At 39.0% G+C, this 22,687-nt stretch overlaps 1 protein-coding gene across 5 annotated transcripts in view; it reads left to right on the top strand.

Annotated features, from left to right (window-relative positions):
• Window positions 1-22,687, top strand: part of LOC146395993 (uncharacterized) — a 544,253-nt gene that overhangs the window by 314,406 nt on the left and 207,160 nt on the right. The window lies entirely within an intron of this gene.

Raw genomic sequence — 22,687 nt, 5'->3', positions numbered from 1 at the left:
AAGTGGTTTCTAAAGTGTGGTCCCCAGGGCCAGCAGCATCAGCACTACCTGGGAGCTTCATAGAACTGTCATACTTGATCCATACCAACACCCACTGAATTGGAAACTCTAGGATGGGGTCCCACACACTGCAGTTTAACAAGCCCTCCAGATGAGTCTGATTGAGAACCAGTGGTCCAGGTCGCAAGAAATCAGTAGAGTCAGAGAAGGCTCTACAGGATTTTTCCTACACTGTTGCCTACTTAGAGCAAATTATATTGTCAAAGCAGTGAGATTTTCTTAAAAGGCAGTTGCAGAAGTCTTTTGACTAGACTGTTAGCCTTCAGGATTTGTCTTGGAAAGTAGCAATTCAATGACCATTTATAAGGCATAGCAGAGCATATGGTTTCCAAACCCCTCTTTGTGATTTGCATGGGACCTAAAAATGCCCTCTCGTTGTGGGAGATTATGGGAAGAAAATGAATTTGTATGATGCAAAAAATGGTAGGATGGTTTTATTGCTCTTTATATGAGAAATTTGCAGAAAACAGCAAATAATACTTTTAGTTTATATCCAGCTATAACAACAGCTTATTATTTCTGAACATTAAATTACAGTCTAGCAAAATGAAATAGGCTACATGGTCACTTCTTCATGGAATCTTCTTCTAGTAGCAGTTTTTAAATGTGCATGCTCAGCTAATTGAAAACAGAAACATTTTTATAACTCAGAGATCTTTGAAGTAGCATCTAATGGTTTGCAATACTGACTGTACAGTGATTGGGCTAAGAGTGTCTTCATTTGAGCTGTTGACCCTAAAAATGATTCAATAAGCAGGAAGCCTAGAGCCATAAACTCTGCTTTGGCAGACTCACCAGATATTGATAAGCAGATAGCAAGTGAAAGCCAAGTGAACAAAATTATTGTGACCGATTATGGCCAATGTCTATTACCAAAATAATAAGTCAAAAGTGGAAATTTGGGATTTTCCTGGTGCTCTAGAGCTTAAAGATTCAGCATTGTCACAGCAGTGGCTCAGTTTGGATCCCTGGTCTGGGAACTTTTGCATCCCATGGGCATGGCCAAAAAAAAAAAAAAAGGTGTAAATTCATTATAATAGTTGATTGTTGCCAGGGAAACCAAATACCAGGCTGAGCAAAGAGGTTTTTTCTGTTTGACTCCTTGTTTAACGTTGACATACACATATTTTGTGGCTCTTACCAGGCCCTATCCATCCACCTGCTCTAGTCTCACTGCCTCTTGCCTTATCTAAATCTATCCACACTGAGACCCACCACAAGTACCTGTGCTCTGCAAAACCACTCTTACTAGTTAGTCTGATCCAATAGTTCTGCTATAGGAATTTCTGTATTCCAAAATTTCACCTAATTTTATATTACCACCTTTAGGACTTTAGTTTGATATATCACCTGTTCTATTGTTTACATGAATACTTGGAGAGTTTCTTTAAGTTGATTCCCTTTTTGCTAAAACAAATGTATTTAAAGTTGACTTGATATTTATACTATAAGCAGAAAACCAGCATTTGTCCAACAATAGAAGGCACACATTTAATACACATTAAAATAAATATATAACTATTTAAGAAAAAATATTTCACACATGTAGCACTTAAATGATCTTGCTTATTACAAGTTGTCTTACAATAGGATTCAGGACAAATTCTATAATGTCATATGGCATGGATTCTCCAACTATGGGCCCTAGACAAGCAGCATTGGAAACTTGTTTAAAATGTAAATTCTTGGGCCTGTCCCAGCATATTGAATCAGAAACTCCAGGGGCAGGGCCTCCAGATTGATTCTGACACATGTGAAAGTTTGAGAACCACTGGGTTAAGAAATAGATTTTACTGGAGAAATTCATTATCTAAGCGTCAACAAGAACACGCTCTGGTTCCCTGTTATTTCCATCATCTTCCAGAGAGGTACTGGGCAAGGTACTGCTGGACACACAGTAGGTCTCTGGCTAGTGGAGGGACCTTGCCCCATTTTTGTTCTTTGTTAAAAGGCAAACAGGAGAGAAAACCTGTCAGCAGAGGGATAAGGCAGCTTGAGTGCCTGCTATTTCCAGGAGTTGTCTGGGAAAACCGGCTGCCCTGCACATATGGGACGTTGCATCCACTTGTGCCAGGGAAAAGGAGACTTCATTCCCATGGAAAGCTGAGAAACTCAGGTGTGGTCTCATCTGTAGGGAAAGAGGCACTCTGCAATCCCAGCTGGCTCACCGTCTGGACCTTCTCAGGCAGCTCCCAGGGCCACTTTCAAGTATTCCTGCCCAAAGGTACCCACAGCACACTTTGAGAAACACCAGCCCCTATACATTTATATTGATTTCTTTCTGATATTACACTCAAACAGTTTAGTAGCTCCTCTATTGGTAGTTTTCAGAACTTCCCATGTTTGGTTTCCAAGCTCCTTCCTGTTTTCCTTTGTCTTCTCCATGGCACTGAGATGGGTATTTTGTAGATGCCCAGTGGTATTTAGAGCCATAACATTTTAGAACTGGGAGGGAATTAAGAGATTATTTAATCCCATCTTTCATTTTCAGGTGAGAAAACTGAGGCACAGAGAAGTGAAATGACTTGCTCAGATTCACATGTATAGTTAGCAGCAGACAGGGTGAAAATCCATGTCTTGGTTCGCAATAACATATTCTTCCAATATGCGGCAGTAATCAATTAACATAGTCACTGTGCCAGACATGCATGGTACAGCCCCTGCACAATACACCCTTTGCAACATGTAGAAGAATATTATATGTGAGGTTACTTTAAACTAAATTTACTACAATGCTCCCTCCTCTAGAAATATTTACTAAGTGTTTATATTGCCTTTGGAGGAAAGTTATTTATAAGTAACTTATAAAGGGGACTTACTTGACCAGCCAAGATGATTTTTCTTCTGAATTACATCCTAATATGTATAGCTTTCTTGCTCTCAGCTTATTCCACTTGGAGCTATGCCCAGCACAATTTACGTCTATGAACTGCTGAACATTTAAGCAAATTAAGTGTCTAAAAAATCAAACACAAATTGTATCTTGGTGATTTATGCCTTCATAAAGGAAAACACATACAGTGTGCCCAGCACAGGCCAGATTTATAGCTCCACGGTTAGAGAAAATGAATAGACATCTTCTAGAGGGTGTGTTGAGGTCTGCGCATGTGTGTTTAATTCTTGACAGTGGGGATTTTTCCCCAATGATATTTATCTTACAAATCATCTTCAGTGCTAATGTGCAGTGTGGGCCAAGAATGGGACAGTTGTACAAGAATTCTGGATGGATATTTAGAAGCTAGTTAATTTGCACTAGAACCCAAAAAAAGGTAGGCAACTGAACAACCCTGGATCTTCCATCTCTAACCTAACACCATTGGGTTGTGCTGCCTTCTCTTATTAGTGTAAGCTAAGCGATTTCACTTAAACACTGGAAGGTAGAAAGTGAATTGGGAGTGCCAAGAGTAAGCCAAAGATGCTAAGATATAAGTCAAATCTCTACTGAAATATTTCTAGGACCTTATGACCTTTACAGATAAAGTGTCTGATAATGCAGGGAACAGGCATATGTGTATTGAAGTCAGAGAAACAGATTTGAAGCTCAAACTCTCCACTTACTAGCTGTGAGCACCTGTTTCCTTATCTATAAGTGAGGATTAATAATATCCACTTCAATGATGTGTTGTTTGAATTAGGGAGGTTGTGGTTGTATGGTAGGCAGCCTCTGAAATAGTTCCCAATGACCCCCCACCTCCCGAGATTCATGTACTCCCCTTGGGTAGACACTGCACCTAGTGACTCTCTTCCAGTGACTGGAATGTGTCAAAAGTGATGTTATCACTTCCAAGATTCAAGATTCATCTCTAAAAAGACCCGATTTCTGTCTTACTTACAGTTTTTGCTTTTTAAGGCTGCACCTGTGGCATATGGAAGTTCCCAGGATAGGGGTCGAATTGGAGCTATAGCCGCTGGCCTATACCCACAGCTCACAGCAATGCCAGATCACCTACTCACCAAACAAGGCCAGGAATCAAACCCACATCCTCATGGATCCTAGTCGGGTTCGTTAACCACTGAGCCAAGAAGGGAAATCCCTTGCTTGCCCTTTCTTGCTCACTCTGATGGTAGCCAGTTCTCATGTTGTAAGCTGGTCTACAAGAGGCTCAGGTGGCAAGAAACTGAGGGAGGCCTCCACTCAACAACCACCAAGGAACTGAGGCCTTTGGTCCAGCAGGCAGGGATGAATTAATTTTTGCCAATAACCACGTGAGTGAACTTGAATGTGGATCTTCCCAGTTGAGCTTTAAGGTAATAGGGAGTGAATACTTTGATTTTAGCCTTATAAGAGGCACTAAGTCACATCAAGATTCCTGACCCACCAAAACTGTGAGACAATAAATGTTTGTTGCTCTAAGATATTAAATTTGGGGGTGTTTTGTTATGCAGCAATAGATAACTAATGCAGGTTGTAAAGTGCTCAGCACAGTACCTGGCATATAACACATTCTCTATAAAAGACGGCTATTATCATTGTTAGTTAAGGGCTTTGTACACATGAAGATCACATACTAATAATGTAATCATTGTTTCTCTCTAGACTTCCAAATAAAGAAGGTTGGGGACCACAAAGCTTTTGCTAATTTACATGCAATGTTTTAGCCCAAAATAATGAGCATCATGCTTTCTAGAAGAGCAGAGTTTCTGAAAGTGATTTATGGTAGAATGTCACCTTTTGAGTTGAAAGTCACTATCATGTACTGTGTCCCAATCCTGGGTACTTAGAGGTAAATTGGTCCTATCTGAGCTGTAGAAGATAGACATTTTTTACTGCAATTCACTCTGGCTAAAGTTTCAGGTAGTTGCAAAAAAGTCGATCTTATAGAACCTGCTTAATTAAGAACCTGACATACAGACTTTCAGTGTGTTTTCTTCTGGAGAAAAGCCACACTATAACTGAGTACTGGACAAAGATATTTCAGTCCAAGGTCAGGTTGTTTATTGTTGATATCAAAGTCAAATGAAATTTATTCTGAAAGAATAAGCAGAGATGTGGAAGCATTTATTTACTTACAGGATGTTCATTGCAGCATTACTTAACAAGCATGAGAAAGAAAGAGAGGCAACCTAAATTCCCAAGAAAGGGAACTAGCTGAGTGATGTGTGCTGTGTCCATACATTGGAATTCTGTGGGGCCGTTAAATATTTTTATAGGACTAATTACTGACCTGGGAGAGGCTCATAAAATATTAAGTAAAAAAATGTATATGAAACAATTTGAATGGTATGACCCAAATTTTGAAGGACGAAAAAGCATAATTGTGTGTGTACATGTGTGTGAATAAGAGTTTTCCTAGCCTTTCCTCTTTTTAATATTCCTGCCACCTCTAACACACATAGTTTATTTCCATTTCCTGCCTATATGTCTTGTTACAATTGCTATTGTCAGAAAACAGAGAAGTACAGAAAAGAACAAAGGACGAGAGAAGGAATTAACCAAGAGAGTAATTTAAATTACACAGTGTGAGAGAAGGGAGGGAAAAGAGCAATAGCAGTGGGGTTGGCCAGAGGCAGACATGGAGCTGTTGAAACTGTGCTTCTTAATTGCAAACCCCTGTTACGTGGAAGCTCTGAGTTATAGTTTCATAAGTATGACATATAAACAGGAAAGACTGAGCATATATACCCCTTTGTTAGTCTCTAAGGGGTGCCCAAGACCGCCTCCATATCCCAGTGCCATTCTCCTCCAACAAAACCTGAATTAAAGGCAAGAGGATGTATATTGGATCTTAGTGCCAAGAGGTTGTTCTTCAATGTAAGGAACAAAGAGTTTAAACCTGTTGCTGTGGACCATGACTTAATTTTGAATTCATTTCTCCATTTTCTGACATTTGCTTGGTGCGATAAGACAAGGGATGCCTCCTACATGGGAGGTGCCTTGCAAAGGAAGGCCCAGAGAAGAGCCACCTGGAGCAGCTTGGCTCTAGGTCTCCTGAAGAATTTCTCCTCTCTTTGTAGTGTTCCTCCTTGTGCTCTTCTTTGTTTGTGGCTTGCCTTTACTCACCAGCCAACTGATAAACTCTAGTAGGGATTTCAACGGAGCAGCAATACCAATGACTCAATTTGGTGACACCTGGGAATCAAGATCAACAATAGATTCTGATTAAGCAGGTTCAGGGTGGAGCCTGAGATTCTGCAATTCTAACAAGCTCCCTGGCGATGCCACGGCTTCTGGTCTGTGGATATCACCTAAATCATCAAAGTGTAAGGACTGAGTGAGATTAGGCTGTGTGCATGAAGGACACAGACCATGGACCTAGAAGGTTGCCCTTTCTGCTTTTAGTGTAGACCTTGGACTAAAGGCACAAAAGGAGTCTTTCTTGTTTCCATGTGATTCTGTCTAGGTCGTCAGGTCTAAATATTCTAAATGAAGGTGTTCCTTTTTGAAATTGTAATACTGAATACAGTGTTTTTGCTAGAGTGCCTGCTCTCCATAGATCTTCTAGTAACCAAGGGCTACAGTGGAAATTGGATGATTCCATGATCTATTGATTACCACCAGCTGGCGGAATCATAGAGCCTTTTAATTTTCTCCTTCATGCTTTTTTTCTTATTTTCTGTAATAAACATATATTGCTTCTTAATAGAAAAAAAATCAAGGTAAAATTTCTTAACTGCTTTCTTGTTGCAGAATCTCTGGTTTTATTGGCAAAATGCAGATGATTTTGTTTCCTAGAAAATGTCATGTTCTTTTTTTTTTTTTTTTTTTGGTCTTTGATTTCTGGGAGCAGCTAATGATTAGCTAAAAAATCAGGACAACAAATAGAATGGCACTGGTTCTGCTTGAAAAAGAAAAGACTCAAGAGGAGTTTTCAGCATTATCAGAGTTTAAGTCCATAGAGAATGGGGCCTGTTTGTTTTTTTGCCCACTGAGGAGGGAAGGAAAGATCAGTTCGTATTTTAGAAAAGGATTGAGATTAGCATTGGAAAATCATTTCCCAATGGTAAATGTTCTTAAATAGAGAAGTGGGATATCAAGGGAGATTTGTAATCTCTGTCCTTGCAGACCTTTAAAAAAATCTATATATGTGAATTATCAAATTGGTAGATGCTGTGTAGGACATATAAAATCCCTGAGTGATATATTCTTCTCATTTATCATATTTGGGCCACTTCCATTTGCCAAAAATTAATGTGAAGTCAGAGGGTGCAAATTAATGCTAGTAATCACAGAAGAAAAATGTAGTTAGAATCCCAACTGCTATAAATAGCTTAAATAATGCAATCCAAAAGCAAATATAAGCGATTTTTTGGTTAACCTCAGTTTGGGATTACCCACCCCACTGCTCTATTAGTACAGGTAATTGAAAATTGACTCTGTAATCAATCCCTATTTCTTTGACTTAATTCAGGTGAGCTCCTCATCAAGTCCAAGGGAATGCATTCTATGGATTCACAAAGCCCCTTATGTCCTAAAGATCTTTTGGCTATGATTTTGAAAGGTGACAGATTATTGACACAGCCAAATTATTCAAGACAAATAAGTTAAATTTTCCCCTTTGATACCAACATACTTCTATTAAAATGTAATTAAGCTTTTAATTTTATTGCATTAGTATGAAATCTGTATATTAGTTGCTTTGTCTTTCTGGGATCTTATGAAAGACTGAAAAAAAATATATAAAAAATAATACCATCTTCCTCTTTTCCTGAGGATCTGCCTCACCATGATTATGACATGCTGATGCCATCCTAAGTGTGGGCAGCGATGTATTATGGTAAACACTGACTCATCACCTCTGTCTCATCACAGACCTGATCTTCCTGTGGGAAATCCCTTATCAGTGATAAGCACCACCATCAACCCACCATCAAGGATGATACTTGAGAGCCATCTTTTTCTGCCCACTCCCCCTCATATACCACATACCATTAATTACCAAGCCCAGCCAATACCACCTCTAAAGTATCTCTTCAATCCATCTTCTCTCCAATCTCTGCAAACATCTCCCTGGTCTGACTCTTTCTGCAACTCCCTCATGGGTCTCTATGTTTCCAAGCTTGCAATCAAGCTGCATGTGTCAGACAGGTGGATCTTCTCTATCTCAAATCTAATAGTGCCATGCTTAAAACTATTCAGTAAAAGACCACACGTCGTGTGATTCCAGAAACAGATTGGTAGCTGCCTAGGACTAGGAGGATTGGGGGAAATGGGGAGTGACTCCTAATGGGTCTTGAGTTTCTTTGGAAGGTGATGAAATGCTCAAAAAATGATTGTGTTGATGTTTGGACAGCTCTGTGAATATACTAAAAATTGTTCACTGTAAATAGGTGAGATGATCAAGGTATGCCCAAGTACCTTGATCATCTTGAATTACTCTGGTCTTACTTGGCTTTCTCTGTCTTGCCTCTGGATTATTACACTTCTTGTTCCCTCTGTCATCCATCCCAACTTTCGCCTGGATAATCTTACACCTCTTTAATGCTCAGTTTAATTATTATATAGACTAGGACACTTCTCTGAATCTTGCTGTTTTAATGTTCCCTCTGTTCTTACTATATGGATGTGTGTTTGCTTGTTTTCTTTTCTAAATCCTCTCTAACTGTAATTCCAGTGAGATGTTGGGGACAATGTCTGTTGTGATCACTCAGAGTCTAACATGATGCCTGTACATATTAGATACTAAATAAATAAGTTGAATGAATGAATGACGTGTTCAGTTTTGTTCAAAAGATAACATATTTCAATTTCCCACCAGGCTTGTGTTACCCAAAGTGAAACTGACTTACTGAACAATGGTGTATACATGTTACTTCTATTTCCTCACCAGATATATACTAAAAGCACTGTCATTTTCCCAACTCTAATAGAATCCATAATCCATCTCAAACATTATCAAAAGGTAATTACCAAAGCCAATGAATGACTTTTTCTTAGTCTTTATTTTCCCCAACTTCTTTGCAACATAGAGATTGTCTCCTTTTTCTACTTAAGCCAGTTCTCAAAGTGTGGTCCTTGGACCAGCAATAGCAGTGCCAGTACAGTGTTAGAAAGACAAATTCTAAGGCTCACTCTACACTTACTATGTCAAAAATTCTGGTGAGTGGGGTTCAGCAGTCTGTTTCTACAAGCCCTCCAGATGGTTCTGATGCACACTAAAGTTTGAGAACCACTATCCTAAGCTAATTTGCTTAGGTAAGCTTGCCCTTCCTTTTCACAACGAGAGGCAAAAAGAATGATCCAGATAGCAAGCTCTCACAGCTATTCCTCAGACAAGCCAACTCACAGAAGCGCTATCATTTTTTTTTTTTTTTGTCTTTTCCAGGGCCGCAAAAGTGGCATATGGAGGTTCCCAGGCTAGGGGTCCAATCAGAGCTGTAGCCACTGGCCTACGCCAGAGCCACAGCAACGCAGGATCCAAGCCACGTCTGAGACCTATACCTCAGCTCACAGCAACGCCAGATCCTTAACCCACTAAGTGAGGCCAGGGATTGAACCTGCAACTTCATGGTTCCTAGTCAGATTCGCTAACCACTGAGCCATGATGGGAACTCCAGAAGCTGTATCATTTCTAGCCTATGGTTTTCCTTTCAAACAGCACTGGCTACCAGGTAGTATAGATTAGGCAATGCGGACCCTTGAATGAACAGTTTATTTTCCCTGACCCAACCCACAATGGTGACGGAAACAACAAATGTACATTACTTAAGAAATTCTCAAAGTTTCAAACTTCATATAAACCTTTTATTTATAATCCAAGTTCATCTTTTAAAAAAATCTTACCCTTTATTCTTTTCACAAACCCCTCTCAAACTCTTTCCCAGACCTCCACTGAAGGTGGGGCTGGCTAGATCACAGGCTGCTCTATCCTCAGTTATGGATTATTTTATTTATGTTTGATTTTTCTCATTAGCGTACCATTAACACAAAGAGGCCCTGAAAGCAGCACCAACAGGCAGAGGAACCCATGTGGTTGACTTCAGCTAGACTTTTCTCCAGCTGAACTCTGAGTCCCATGATTAAGTGACCACTTCTACCTTCCTGAAAAGTTCTCTTCCATTGCTCTCTATGATGGTGGTTTTCTTCCTACATTGACCACTTTTCTGCTAATTCTTCTTTCTCTTCCTATATGTCACTGGAGAGCTTTTTCAAGGTTTAACTAGATTTTGATTTTTAATTCATATACACTCTGCTTTGGAGAAGTCATCCACTTGGCCATCACATATATTTAAATGATTCACAAAACTGTATTTCCAGTTACTAATTTCTTCCAAACTTCAAATCCATATATGCAATTATCTGATGAATATTTCCATCTGAATATTTCATGATTTTTTTCACGTTCTACAATTTCTTTTTTTTTTTTTTTTTTTTGTCTTTTTGTCTTTAGTTGTTGTTGTTCTTGTTGTTGCTATTTCTTGGGCCGCTCTCGTGGCATATGGAGGTTCCCAGGCTAGGGGTCGAATCGGAGCTGTAGCCCCCGGCCTACGCCAGAGGCACAGCAACGCAGGATCCGAGCCTCGTCTGCAACCTACACCACAGCTCACGGCAACGCCGGATCGTTAACCCACTGAGCAAGGGCAGGGACCGAACCCGCAACCTCATGGTTCCTAGTCGGATTCGTTAACCACTGCGCCACGACGGGAACTCCTCGTTCTACAATTTCTAAATCACATTTAGTCTCCCACCCTATTCCATCATGCTGGCATCTCTTTTCAGTTAGCCAAACTGGAAAAACTTAAAACTAATCCCTGAACATCCTATTATCCACTTTCACTACTTGTGTCCTAATAGACTTCTTGGCCTTTGTTCTTTACCCATCCCCCCACCCCAATCCAAATCCATCTGTTCGGTGTTGCCATTTTACTTTCTGGCTCAAAAATCCTCAAAGGTTGTCCATTGTCTAAAGATCAAATGCAACGTCTTTGATCTGACACTCAGAAGACTTTATGAATTTGGTCGAGACTCCATTTCCAAGCTCAAGTGCCACTATTTTGAACACAGATGTCTCTGCTCCCGTCCAAATAGTCCACTACTATTAGCACCACCAACACCACCAAACCAAGCGACAGCAGCTAACACTGAGAGTTTACTGTCGGTGAGTTACTATGCTGAATGCTTCAAATTCATCATCTCATTTAATCCTCACAACTTTCCAGGGCTATTATCATCCTTGTTATGTGGATGAGAAACCAAGAATTACAAAAAGTTAAGTGTTCAAATAGCTAACAATTGGAGGAGATACAGATTGAATCTAGAACTGTCTGTACCAATAGAGTGGAAATTCTGTGAGAGTAAGGACTGTTTTTACTCTCCAGTACTTAGCTTAGTGTCTGAACCATATGATCAATAAATATTTTTAAATGGATATTAAATAATTTCAGATTGCATCCTCTTGTGCATCCTGTTGTGATCCCTTATTCTTATAGTCTTCTTATTTCTGTTCATTCCTAGTTCATGCATTTTTCTACCCTGTTAACACCATTTTGAATATCCATACCGTCATCTCTGTCTTTCCAACTCTTATCCCCTTTTCAAGGTACTTATAAAGTCCTGGCATCCTTCACAATTTTCCCGCAGTAAACCAGTCCTTCTCTGAATTCCTGAAGAAATTATTTCTTTTATACTCATTTTATTTTTATCAGTTTTCCTTTGTATGATACCTTAGTTTTTTATGTTTTTTCACGCAAAGGAGATTACGAGTCTCACCAGAGGAGAGACTTTGAGCTAACTTTCAATAACTAGTACAGTGTTAAATGAATAGATCTTTGAATGCCAAAGAGGGTTAACCAAAAGTTTCTAAAAGGAGAAAGTAATTTGCTCATGACAGACAGTGATTCTCTGACATTTGAACTCATTCTTTATGGACCAGCTAGTGGTTTGTATAGTTAGGGTAATGCTTATGGTACAACAGATTTAAAAAACTCCAAAATTTAGTTGGCTTAACACAATGGAAACATGTTTCATTTATTTAGCATTTAGTGCAGGTGGTTCCCTTCCTCTGTTTACTGATTTTATCCTGTGGTTCTCTATCCTGACAACAGGAGGGAAGGTGGGGGAGGAGGGCAAAGAAGTTTCACCCTCTTCTCATCTGCCTTGGCTTTGAAGTAACATCACTTTAGCTTACATTTCATGGGAGAAAACCAGTCATATAGTCCCTCCTAGAAACAGGAGGCGGAGAAATGGAGTCCCTGGCTGCAACAATGCCACGAAAGGAAAAGGATGGATGAAGGTAGACTTACCCATCTCTGCTACAAGTAGTGGGTAATATTTCTCATTTCCAGGGATAACAATGTATATTTCAGTCAACCTTTTAAATAACACAGACTTGGTTTCTGAATCCCAGTCCATGGCACTTTAAAAATTCCAAACATACTCCACAAACTGTGCTTTGGAAAGTACCACACAAACAGATGGGCATTCATGAATTTGTTTTAATGCTATTAATCGTAAGACAATATACACTTGTCCACTGCCTCTAAATCATATCGTAAAGGCAATGGCAGAGGAATCAGTGATGTAATAGAACATGGTTCTCTAATTTTTAAGTCATTTTATTTCCTTCCCCTAGATCATTGGAACCAAGTTGAAAACAGCCAAATTATAGATGTTTAGAGCTTAGAAGTAACCTTGGAGACCACCAAGTCTCAGTAGTTTCCAAACTATTCATCACTGATGCCTCCTTAATTGTTTTTTGACGACCTCCTCCAAACTCCATATTGTAAAAGATCTTTGCCTTTCAGATTTAATTTAACTAATGAAAATGGCTTCTATTTATTGAGTGTTAACTACATGCAAAAGACATGCAAAGTGCTTTACATTATTGTGTTTGAGCCTCACAGGAACTCAATGAAATAGGTATTATTATTCCCATTTTTAAAATGGAAAAATTAAGGTTCAGAGAGCTGAGGTTGCCTTACCTAAACATAAGACTGAACATTCGCTAGAAAAGGTCATGGGAATTGAACAGAAGTCTAACACTAGAACTCCTGTTCATCATTACACTGTACTGTCTTCCTAATTAGGGAATGGCAATTTTCCCCAGCATTTTGATTAGCATAATTTGATAAATATTCTAATCAAAATTATGGAAACAGAGTGGTCACAACTCAAGTGTCCAACAGCAAGATGAATAAACCAAATGTGTTATATACATACAATGGAATATTATTCAGGCATAAAAAGAAATGAAGTTCTGATGTATGCTACACACAGATGAATCTTGAAAATATTGTGCTGAGTGAAATCAACCAAACATAAAGGACAAATCTTGTATGAGTCACTTATATGAAATATCTAGAGTAGGCAAATTCATAGAGACAGAGCATAGATTAGCATCAACTAGAGGCTGAGGGAAAGGGACAGCAGGAAGTTATTGTCTAATGGGTACAGACTTTCTGTTTGAGGTGATGAAAAATTTTCAAAATAGATGGTGGTGATGATTGTACAAGATTGTGAATGTAATTAATGCCATCGAATTGTACCCTTATAAATGTTTACACAGGCACATTTTGTATTATTTATTTTTACTACAGTAAAAAATAAATAAATTGGATTTTCTTATTTACCTAAATAACCTCATTGTGTACCTATGATTTCAGTTTCTCTGTTTCCGTAAGTATTTTGAAATGTAAAACAGTTTTCACCTGAATATTACATCAGTGGCACCCCGGGGCTCTTGGACAGTCCAGTGTGAGAACAATGACCAGCCTCTCACAGTCATACACTTAGACAATGGCAGAACAGAGATGGGTCTTTCGACTCCCAGTTACACGTTACTCCACATATCAGGAATAACAAACAAAATAGTGTGCTCTATTAATCCTTTTTGCAACCCAAGAAATCTTTTCAGAATCTTGAAATTACGTTGCTGGATGCCTTTTAGTCCTTTTCTCTGGCTAGAAGAACAGAGCCAAGAACATAACCTGTTCTGATGGAACCCATCTCACCCTTCCCCCACTTCTCAGGAAAGCGTAGAGGACACATCATGGAGGAAAAGAAGAGGGGACATCCAGAAAAACCACAGAACTACTCAAAAAACTAAAAATAGAACTACTGAATGATCCATCAGTCCTACTTCTGGGTACATATCCAAAGGAGTTGAAATCAGATTCTTGAAGAGATATCTGCACACCCATGTTTGCTGCATCATTATTCACAATAGTCAAGATACGGAAATAACCTAAGTGCCATTTGACCAATGAGTGAATAAGAAAATGTGATAGATAGATATATATGGAATATTATTCAGCCATTAATAATACTGATATATAAGTTTGCTAATAAAGAACTATACTACTGCCAAAAAAGAGAGAAGCTACAGAAAAGGCAAATGTAGACAATCATAGATATCAGAAAAGACTGGGGAGACAATGAGACCAGAAGGGAGTAGATGATGTCCTGTGCCAGGCCTTCCTCCAATCCGCCAAGGGCAATGAGCACTTGATGGAGAAAGCCACTGAGTCTCAGATAAGGTAAGGGACTTCCAGGCATTTAAATCAGAGGGCTTCTGGGTTCAGAGGGCTTGGGGTTTTTCCAAGAGTTTCTTTCCTTTCCTCCCTCCATCCTTACCTCTCGTGTTTTTCTCTTCTTCCTCCTCCTCCTTTTCCTACTCCTCCTCCTCTCGCTTCTCTCCTCCTTTCTCCCCTCCCTTCTTTCTTTCCATTCCATGCTAGAGTACTTGTATGCTTTGGAGGCACTAATCCCTTACTGGTGTGGAGAGAAGTGGGTGTGGACAGGAGGGAGAGGACATAGGGAGAGACTGAGAGGGGTTTGTAGATCTTTGTTTTCAAGAGAAGGATAAAGGTACAGGAATACAAAGGTATTCTCTTCTCTCCACTGTATTCCTATACTACCTCTGACTTTTCTTTTTTAATTGTTTTGAAGTTACTTATTTCTATGTGACTAAGCCCTAGTAATTCCCCACTTTGTCTTTTCCAACACATTTCTGCCCACCTGTCCCCAAATCCCTTATTCTAAAAGGACGACTACAGAGTAAGCTTCTTAAGGGCTGGGGCAACACTTCACTCATCTTTGTATCCCCGGTGTCCAGAAAAATGCTGGATGCTCAATGCATGCCTGTCAACTGAATGGGCGAACAAATACATAAGTTGTCTAAAGAAAGTATTAGGCCATGTGGTTGGTTTTAGGCAAGGCTGATTAAGGGCATGGTAAGAAGGAATACTTTAAGTAAGAAGTATCCCAGGAAATCAGGAATGCATGGTCCCAAAAGAAACAAGGGAGTTTCCGTTTTCTCTTCAATTTTGTGATGTAGTTTCATGGCAAAGAGAGGTGGTAAGGCTTTACTACAATCCTGTGGAATGAAGAGGACTGAGTTTTAGTTGTCCTGAAATTTTCATGAAGCTACTACAAGCAAAGAATGAGTGGTGACAGGAGGATGAGGAAGTTAATGACCAACATAATAGACTTTTTCTAAATAGAGAGGAAAAGAAAATTAAAATTTGAAGAGCTGCTTCTGGGGCAGTAGAGAACTTGGGTTATTTTCAAATCAGCATGGAAGCAAAGGGGCTCCTCTTTTTGAAAAGATCTGCATGAATAAATCAGAAAACAAAGTGAAGGGAGTACTGGGGATGTACCGGTGGTGAACTTGACCTCAATCATCATCCTTCAGACAAGGCTCTGGTTCTAGCTTCATTTCTTGGGAAGTACAGGGCTGCTGGTTAGGGCACAGCCCTAGGTTAACTGGGCCCAACAGGTATGTGAGTCCACCTGCCAGTGGACATCATGGGACCAACAGCACCATATCTGGGTTCTGCCATGCCCATAAAGAAAGTCAGCCAGTGGCAGATAAACCAGGAGCCCCTGTCACTCTGTGTGCCAGGTTGGTGCATTCTCCACCACCTCCACTCCCTTTGGTTCCCACAAGTCTCTGGATATGAGCTGGGAGAAATCCTCAGGTGCTTACGTTCTCCTAACCTACAGACCTGGGGGAGGCGGTAGGGCTCTGGGTGATGGGTAAGGGAAAGCAATGGGAAAACAATATGCTACACCTAAACTACAGCAGGCTGCCATTAAAGAAAAAAGAAAAAAGAAAAAAACACCGTGTTTTAAAAAACAAGACAATAAAAGGAGACAGACACATGGGGTAGGGAGATATTTTAGAAAAATGTCCGTTTTAGTGATGTCAATAAAGTACAAACCACCTAAAAACAGCTAGGGAACCTCAGTTACACGATGTTTAAACTCCACTTAAGGACCAGGATTTCAACTGCACCGAATGATCCAAGACTGCATTTCCCCCTTCTTCACCCCCTTGTAATTTTTATTATTTTAACACTGCTTACGCCAGTCAGTTTGCAGAGTTTTAGTCTCTCTTTCCTAATGGTTGAGACTGAAGGTGGGGGTTCCAGCCTTTCATTATTTCTCTGGCGATAATATCAACTGCTTCAAACATGGATAATCTCAAATTTCTTATCATATACAGATGTAATGTGGAGGAAAATCATATTAAGCTGGAAAAGATGAACAGAGAAGAAGAGAGGGTTAAAATAACAAACCATAATCTTCTAAGAATCGCATAGAGCTGCTTTTTGGGTCCATTCTGTGTTATATTTTTTCCTCTGCCCATTTAAATGTAAACAGGCAAGCTCCATGTCTCCAGGAAGCTTTTTCCTTTAAAGCGCTCTTTAAACAGATACAGGATAGATATTTCAACGCAGAGCCCACATAAAATCCCATATTAGGAATGATACTAAACTTAAAGAATGTTGTAAAATGAGAATGGAAAAAAAATGTACAAAATGAATTCCTGCCCATTTACACGCTTTCCGTCAGGCTACTAGATACCAAGCCTCTGTCTTTGTGTTAACACTGCAGATTAGGTCAAGTTTTTACCCCTCTGAGCTCTTTTCCTGTAAATGACGGGTTTTGATGTGAAACAAGCAACATGTCAAAGCGAGTTGAAAGATGTAGGCATTTTATGCCATGTCACAATGACAGGCCGGTGAATATTTGGGCCATTAGGGGCTTATTAGTGAATAAATGACCAGATGGTTCAGTGATGCACGGAGATGGACAGAGCTGGATGCTCCTAATCAGCACTGTCTGTACTTGATGTCAAATCACATGACACAGTAACCCATGGATACCAAGAAAGAGTTACCATTAGCAAGTCAATTTGATATCTGGGTGGTGTAAACAGACTTATAACCGCACTTCAGGGCAGCCTCTGTTTTGAGGAAGGAAAATATAGTAGAGTATTAAAAGGTGCGTGCGTGCGCGCGCACGCGCGCGCACACACACACACACACAATAAACTCTAATTGTTGTTTGGTAATTATACAAAGGATTTCTGTCTTAGTTCTTTGCCTTTATTCTTGAGACAGGAATGATGCCCAGGTGTATAAAGGAGAGTCAAAAATAAAAAGGTCATATTGAGAATACATTTAAAATCAAAGTAAAAGACATATGAAATAGTAACATTCGATCGGGTGGGCCATTAGAGAAAAGAGGAAGGGTTATCTCCTTACCTTGCTTTGCAGAGCTAGGTGAGAGATGAAGTTTAGACACATGGCATAAACTATAAACAAATTACTTGCTTTTGCACACCACACACTTATATCTTCCCTCCTTGTCTCTGTAACAGCCACCGTGGGGTTTTCCCATAGGAACAGAGAAAAGTGTTTTTGAAGAAGAATGCCCAGTTCTTTTTTCCTCATCATTTTCAGTATTTTCAGACTGACAGGTATTCCTTACGTTGTGAACAGCCCCACCTACTATTAAAGAAAAGGCTCACTCTTAAAACTTAAAGAAGAAACAGGTTGGAAATAAACTTATTTTGGTGTTCCACCAGAAATGAGTGGGTCTGAGGGCACAGATCCAATGCATTATGCATCTACAATGGAAGGATTTCCTTGAAAGACCACCAATTAAAGCAATTCAGTCTTGGGGGAACAAGAACTAAACGATATTACTCTAATTTTTTTCTTTTAATAATACCTATTGTTTGTATAGCACTTTTTATTTGCAAAGCACTTCATGAATATTGTACCCTTTTATTTTCTCTTTAGCCAGGTATCATTGGTTTGATAAATCCATCCTACTATGTGTGTTTATTTCTGGACAAGATGCTGAGAATAGGGGGATAGAGGAGTACAACTCCTCAAAAGATTTACATTAATAGGGCTTTTTGGAGTTCTCTTGTGGCACAGTGGGTTAAGAATCCAGCATTGTCACTGCAGTGGCTCAGGTCGCGGCTGTGGCGTGGCTTTGATCTTCTACATGCTGTGGGCATGGAAAAAAAAAATGTGACTTTTTAGTGAGTACTCTGTAGCATCTGATGCTTGCAAAAGATTATATGTAAGATTACATTATGAAAACTAATTTTTAAAAATTGGTATTTGTGGAGTTCCCATTGTGGCTCAGCAGTTAAAGAGTCTGACTAGCATCCATGAGGACACAGGTTCGATCCCAAACCTCGCTCAGGGATCCAGTGTTGCTATGAGCTGTGGTGTAGATAGCAGATGTGGCTCAGATCCCGCATTGCTGTGGCGTAGGTTGGCAGCTACAGCTCCGATTCAAACCCTAGTCCGGGAACCTCCATATGTCATGGGTGCGGCCCTAAAAAGCTAAAAAAAAAAAAGGTTATTTATGACCTTACCATCCAATAGAGGAATCGGATCATTAATAATGTTAAAGCTTATGAATGTGCTTGTCTCAGATCAGCACCCACACACACCTATTTATGCTCTGTCCCCCACACATGTAACAACAATCTGAAATCTGAGTTTATTATTTCCTTATTATTCAAAAATAATTTAACCTCACATGGCTCTATTTCTAAATGAGATATTTTAAAATTTGCTTGCTGTATTCTTTTATAAAAATGGTATCACACTGTGTGTACTCTCCTGTGAATTGCTTTTTAAATTCAACAATGGATTTAAAATTTAATTATGTTGTTTTACGTGGCTGAAGTTCATTCACTTTCACTAATTTCTTATGTTCCGTAGTGGGACTTTTTCACAATTGATATGTCCATTCCTCTGTGTGTAGACATTTGGCTTGTTTCCAGTTTGGGGCCATGACAAGTAATGTTGCAAAGAACATTCTTGTACATATATTTAGTGTAGGTGTGCACAGTTTCTTTAGGTGGAATTTCTAGGTCATAGAGTAAATACTTATTCAGCTTAATAAGATAATGTCAACCTATTTTCCAAAGGTTTACCAATTTACACTTCTACCAATAGGATGTGAGGGGCATTCTCATTGTTCTACATTCTTATCAACACATGGTTCTCAGACTTAATTTTACAAATCTAGTGGCTATGCATTCAACCTTAACAGCCACTCTGAGAAGCAGTTACTATTATCTATAGTTTAAAGCTAAGGCTCAATATCATGTAACGAGTAATAGTAAAATCAGGACTTGAACCCAGTTCCCTAGTCTACAAACCCAAAGCTTTCTCCCTCTTCCACACTCTTTCCCTCACCTTAGTCCCCATTGACTCACGTTTGTAAGTACAATTAGCATCAGGAGCAGTAAGGTGTTCATTTTAAGGCTTGCCACTTTTTAGTGACATGACACAGGAAAATTACTATAACCTCTCTGTGCCTCAGTTATCACAGCGATAAAACAGTGGTAAAAATAACTCCTATTTTATATGCTTGCTATTTATATATTGCATAAAGTGGCAAGGGTTAAACAAGTTGTTTCTCACACACACGCTATTGACTATACATTCAAATAAACACACATAAATTCCACCCATGCCAGGTTGAGTTGATATATTTGCTCTCACCCAAACACCCTCTTTCTTTCGAGAAAATGCCTTTTTCATTGACTACCTTGCACTTCCATGTTGGACTGGCAAACACATCCCTGTTTCATGTGCACTTGTGTTAAAGTGGTGAAAGGACCTTTTAGCTCCGTCATCATAGTGACTTGATACCAGCATGATCAGTTTAGAAGTTTTTTAAAACATGTATTTTTTAGGCTGGATGATATCAAAAGTCCTTTAGAGTACCTAACTGAATTTGGATATATATACTCCCATGTGCGACAATTTTATGTTTCCTCTTCCTCATGCCACTGTCCTAGTTTTAATCACAGTTATATTCCCAGATTTGATATTCAATAAATACTTGCTAATTAATGAATGAGTTTTTTCCAGTTTTAATGAGATATAATGGACATACAGCACTTCATAAAGTATATAACATAATGATTTGACTTACATATGTTATGAAATACTTACCAAAATAGGTCTAGTGAACATCCGTCATCTCATATAGCTACAGCATTAAAGAAATAAGGAAAAAATGTTTTTCCTTGTGATGAGAATGAGTGAGTTTTTAGTAGCAGACTGATACATTTTGCTGAACTTATATGTTAGTCAAATGCTCCTCTTTTAAAAGGTCTAAAATCTTTTATCTGAAGTTCTTGGAGCCTTTATTTTTAGAGTTTAGAATTTTTCCATTTTAAACAATTAATACTACTAATATATGCTACATATCATGTGACATCCACAGCAGAACCTGGATATCACTCAATAATAAAACACATTAAAATTTCTGAGGCAAAACGTATGGATAAGCATTCAAAAAGGAATTTTCAGGGCCCACAAATATAGTATCACAAATATAGTATAGGTTCAAATGAAGCCTGCCACCAATAGAATCATGGAAATGCTTACTATATTCACAAATTTTTTTAAATTATAAAATTGTGGGTTAAAATTGTGAACCTATAATTTTTTAAGTGTGGAAATTTGAATCTGTAACTCCTTGGTCCCTTTTTATTTTATTTACATTATGATGCATCTTACTCATACTTCATTTCTTGATCTCCAAGAAAAATTATACTCATTTATGGTGCGTTGGCGATTATTTTAATGGACCAGTAATTATCCTATTGCCCTGAGGTCATAGAAATATACTACCTATTCCTAGGAGAGGCATAGCTGAATCTTAGAAGATAATAAAAACTATTCCAAAAATTAAGAACTAGGAGTCTTCGTTCAAGAGACTTTATAAAGTATTTATTCACAGTTTGTTTTGTTTGCAGTTTGCTCATACTTCCAAAATGTATTTTTTTTAATATTAGAGGTTTGATAATTTCTGCTAAAAAAGAGCATTCTTCTAGGAGACGAAAATATATTTCAAAGCTGACTGTGGAAATTAAGAAAAGTCAGAGTTCATTGTATTTGATGAAGACCTAAATAGAAAAAGCTCAGTTGTTTTCAAGTCCATAAGAAGGTGTAGGCTTCAGGGACTCCTCTAAGATGGCACTCAGGCATGAGCAAGAATAGTGTTGGGGAAATCAGACAGACAGAGCACTTAAAGTCTAATCCTTCAGTACACTTAAAATTAAACAAATATTCAACTGTATACTGACAAGCCCTGTGTGCGCATGCGTGCACGCACACGCAAGACTCCGCCCCTTCTGATGGTGTCCTCAGGGAGCTGCAGAGCCAAGGCCATGTTTAGGTGTAACACATGAGGACATCCTTTACCCCACTCCTGTGATCTGTCTCAGAGATCATAAGTGCCCATTGAAAACCTTAAATATTCATGAGCCATATGCTATGGGAAAGTTATTTCACCTCTCTGTGTCTCAGTGAAATGTAGGTAATAATAGAGCCTAATCCACATGGTTTTGGGGAGGATTCAATTATATTTAGTATGTGTTCGACTCAGAGTAAGGGACCTTTCCTTGTAAACTATTATTCCAAATGAATGCTAATTCTGAGGACCAGGCACCTCCTCGGATCTTGGCAGTTATCTCGATCATAAGCATAATAGCACCACATGTATGCTCCTGATAGACCCTCTGACACTTTCCAGCACCTTAGTTTTATTGCTAATGTTACTTATCACTTAAGGCTGAAACAGTGATTAATTCATGTTATGAGTTCTTTTGTTTGACTAATGTTTACTGCATTATAAATATCTACAACTTTCAAACAGATTGAGTTCCCAAAGTTTATTTGTATGTGAGTTGTTTACAATTTGAAACACATTTTTCCATAGAGGCAATGTTGTAAAAGAAGTTAGGTGAAAAAAATAAAATAAATAAAAGAGGTTAGATGACCAGGCTGACACAATAAAAGGCAGTGAAGTGAGTATCCAGCCCCTGGGCTGGAGGGACTCATGCACACAAAATGGCTCACTTAGGACCAGGATCCACCTGCCCAGATGCTGCAGCAGGTTGTGGGGGTGGGGATGAGTCGGTGACTGTATCTTGGCCTGAACTTTGTTGTCTAAAAGAGAAAGAAATTAGAAGTCAGCGGAGAGGTTTGCTGGGCCCCAGCATCTAGTCACTATTTCAGATGGGAGAGGCATGAGCTGTTAAAGAGACTGCCACTATCAAGATGATTAAAAGCTTCTGGAGCCTTGGTAACTTCACTAGGTTTCATTGCTTTATACCAGTTTCATCATGGTAGTTAGTAGGAAGCTCCTTAAAACCAAATGCTCTTGGGAGCCCACAAGGCAGAGGGACAGGTGGGAGATTATCATGAGGAAAGGAAAGCAGGCTATATAAGTCAATGTCACCATCTACCAAACATTGGTATCTATAAGAAAGTACTTCCGATTTCCATAAAGGATGGACCACATCTCCCTTTGTTGGTAACCTAAGAAAATGAATGGATGAGATTATTTGAGACTCATCATCAGTAACATTAAGTGCCCACATTTGCAGAAGAGAAGATTCTTACTTTGGTTCTCTAC

Source organism: Sus scrofa, chromosome 15 (assembly GCF_054392235.1).
Source record: "Sus scrofa isolate SSC_HxYL_T2T_F1_AM1 chromosome 15, Sscrofa_HxYL_maternal_Yorkshire_Landrace_v2.0, whole genome shotgun sequence".
Lineage (NCBI taxonomy): Eukaryota > Metazoa > Chordata > Mammalia > Artiodactyla > Suidae > Sus > Sus scrofa.
Note: the sequence above shows the minus strand (reverse complement) of the source record. Positions and strands in the feature narration are given on the sequence as shown.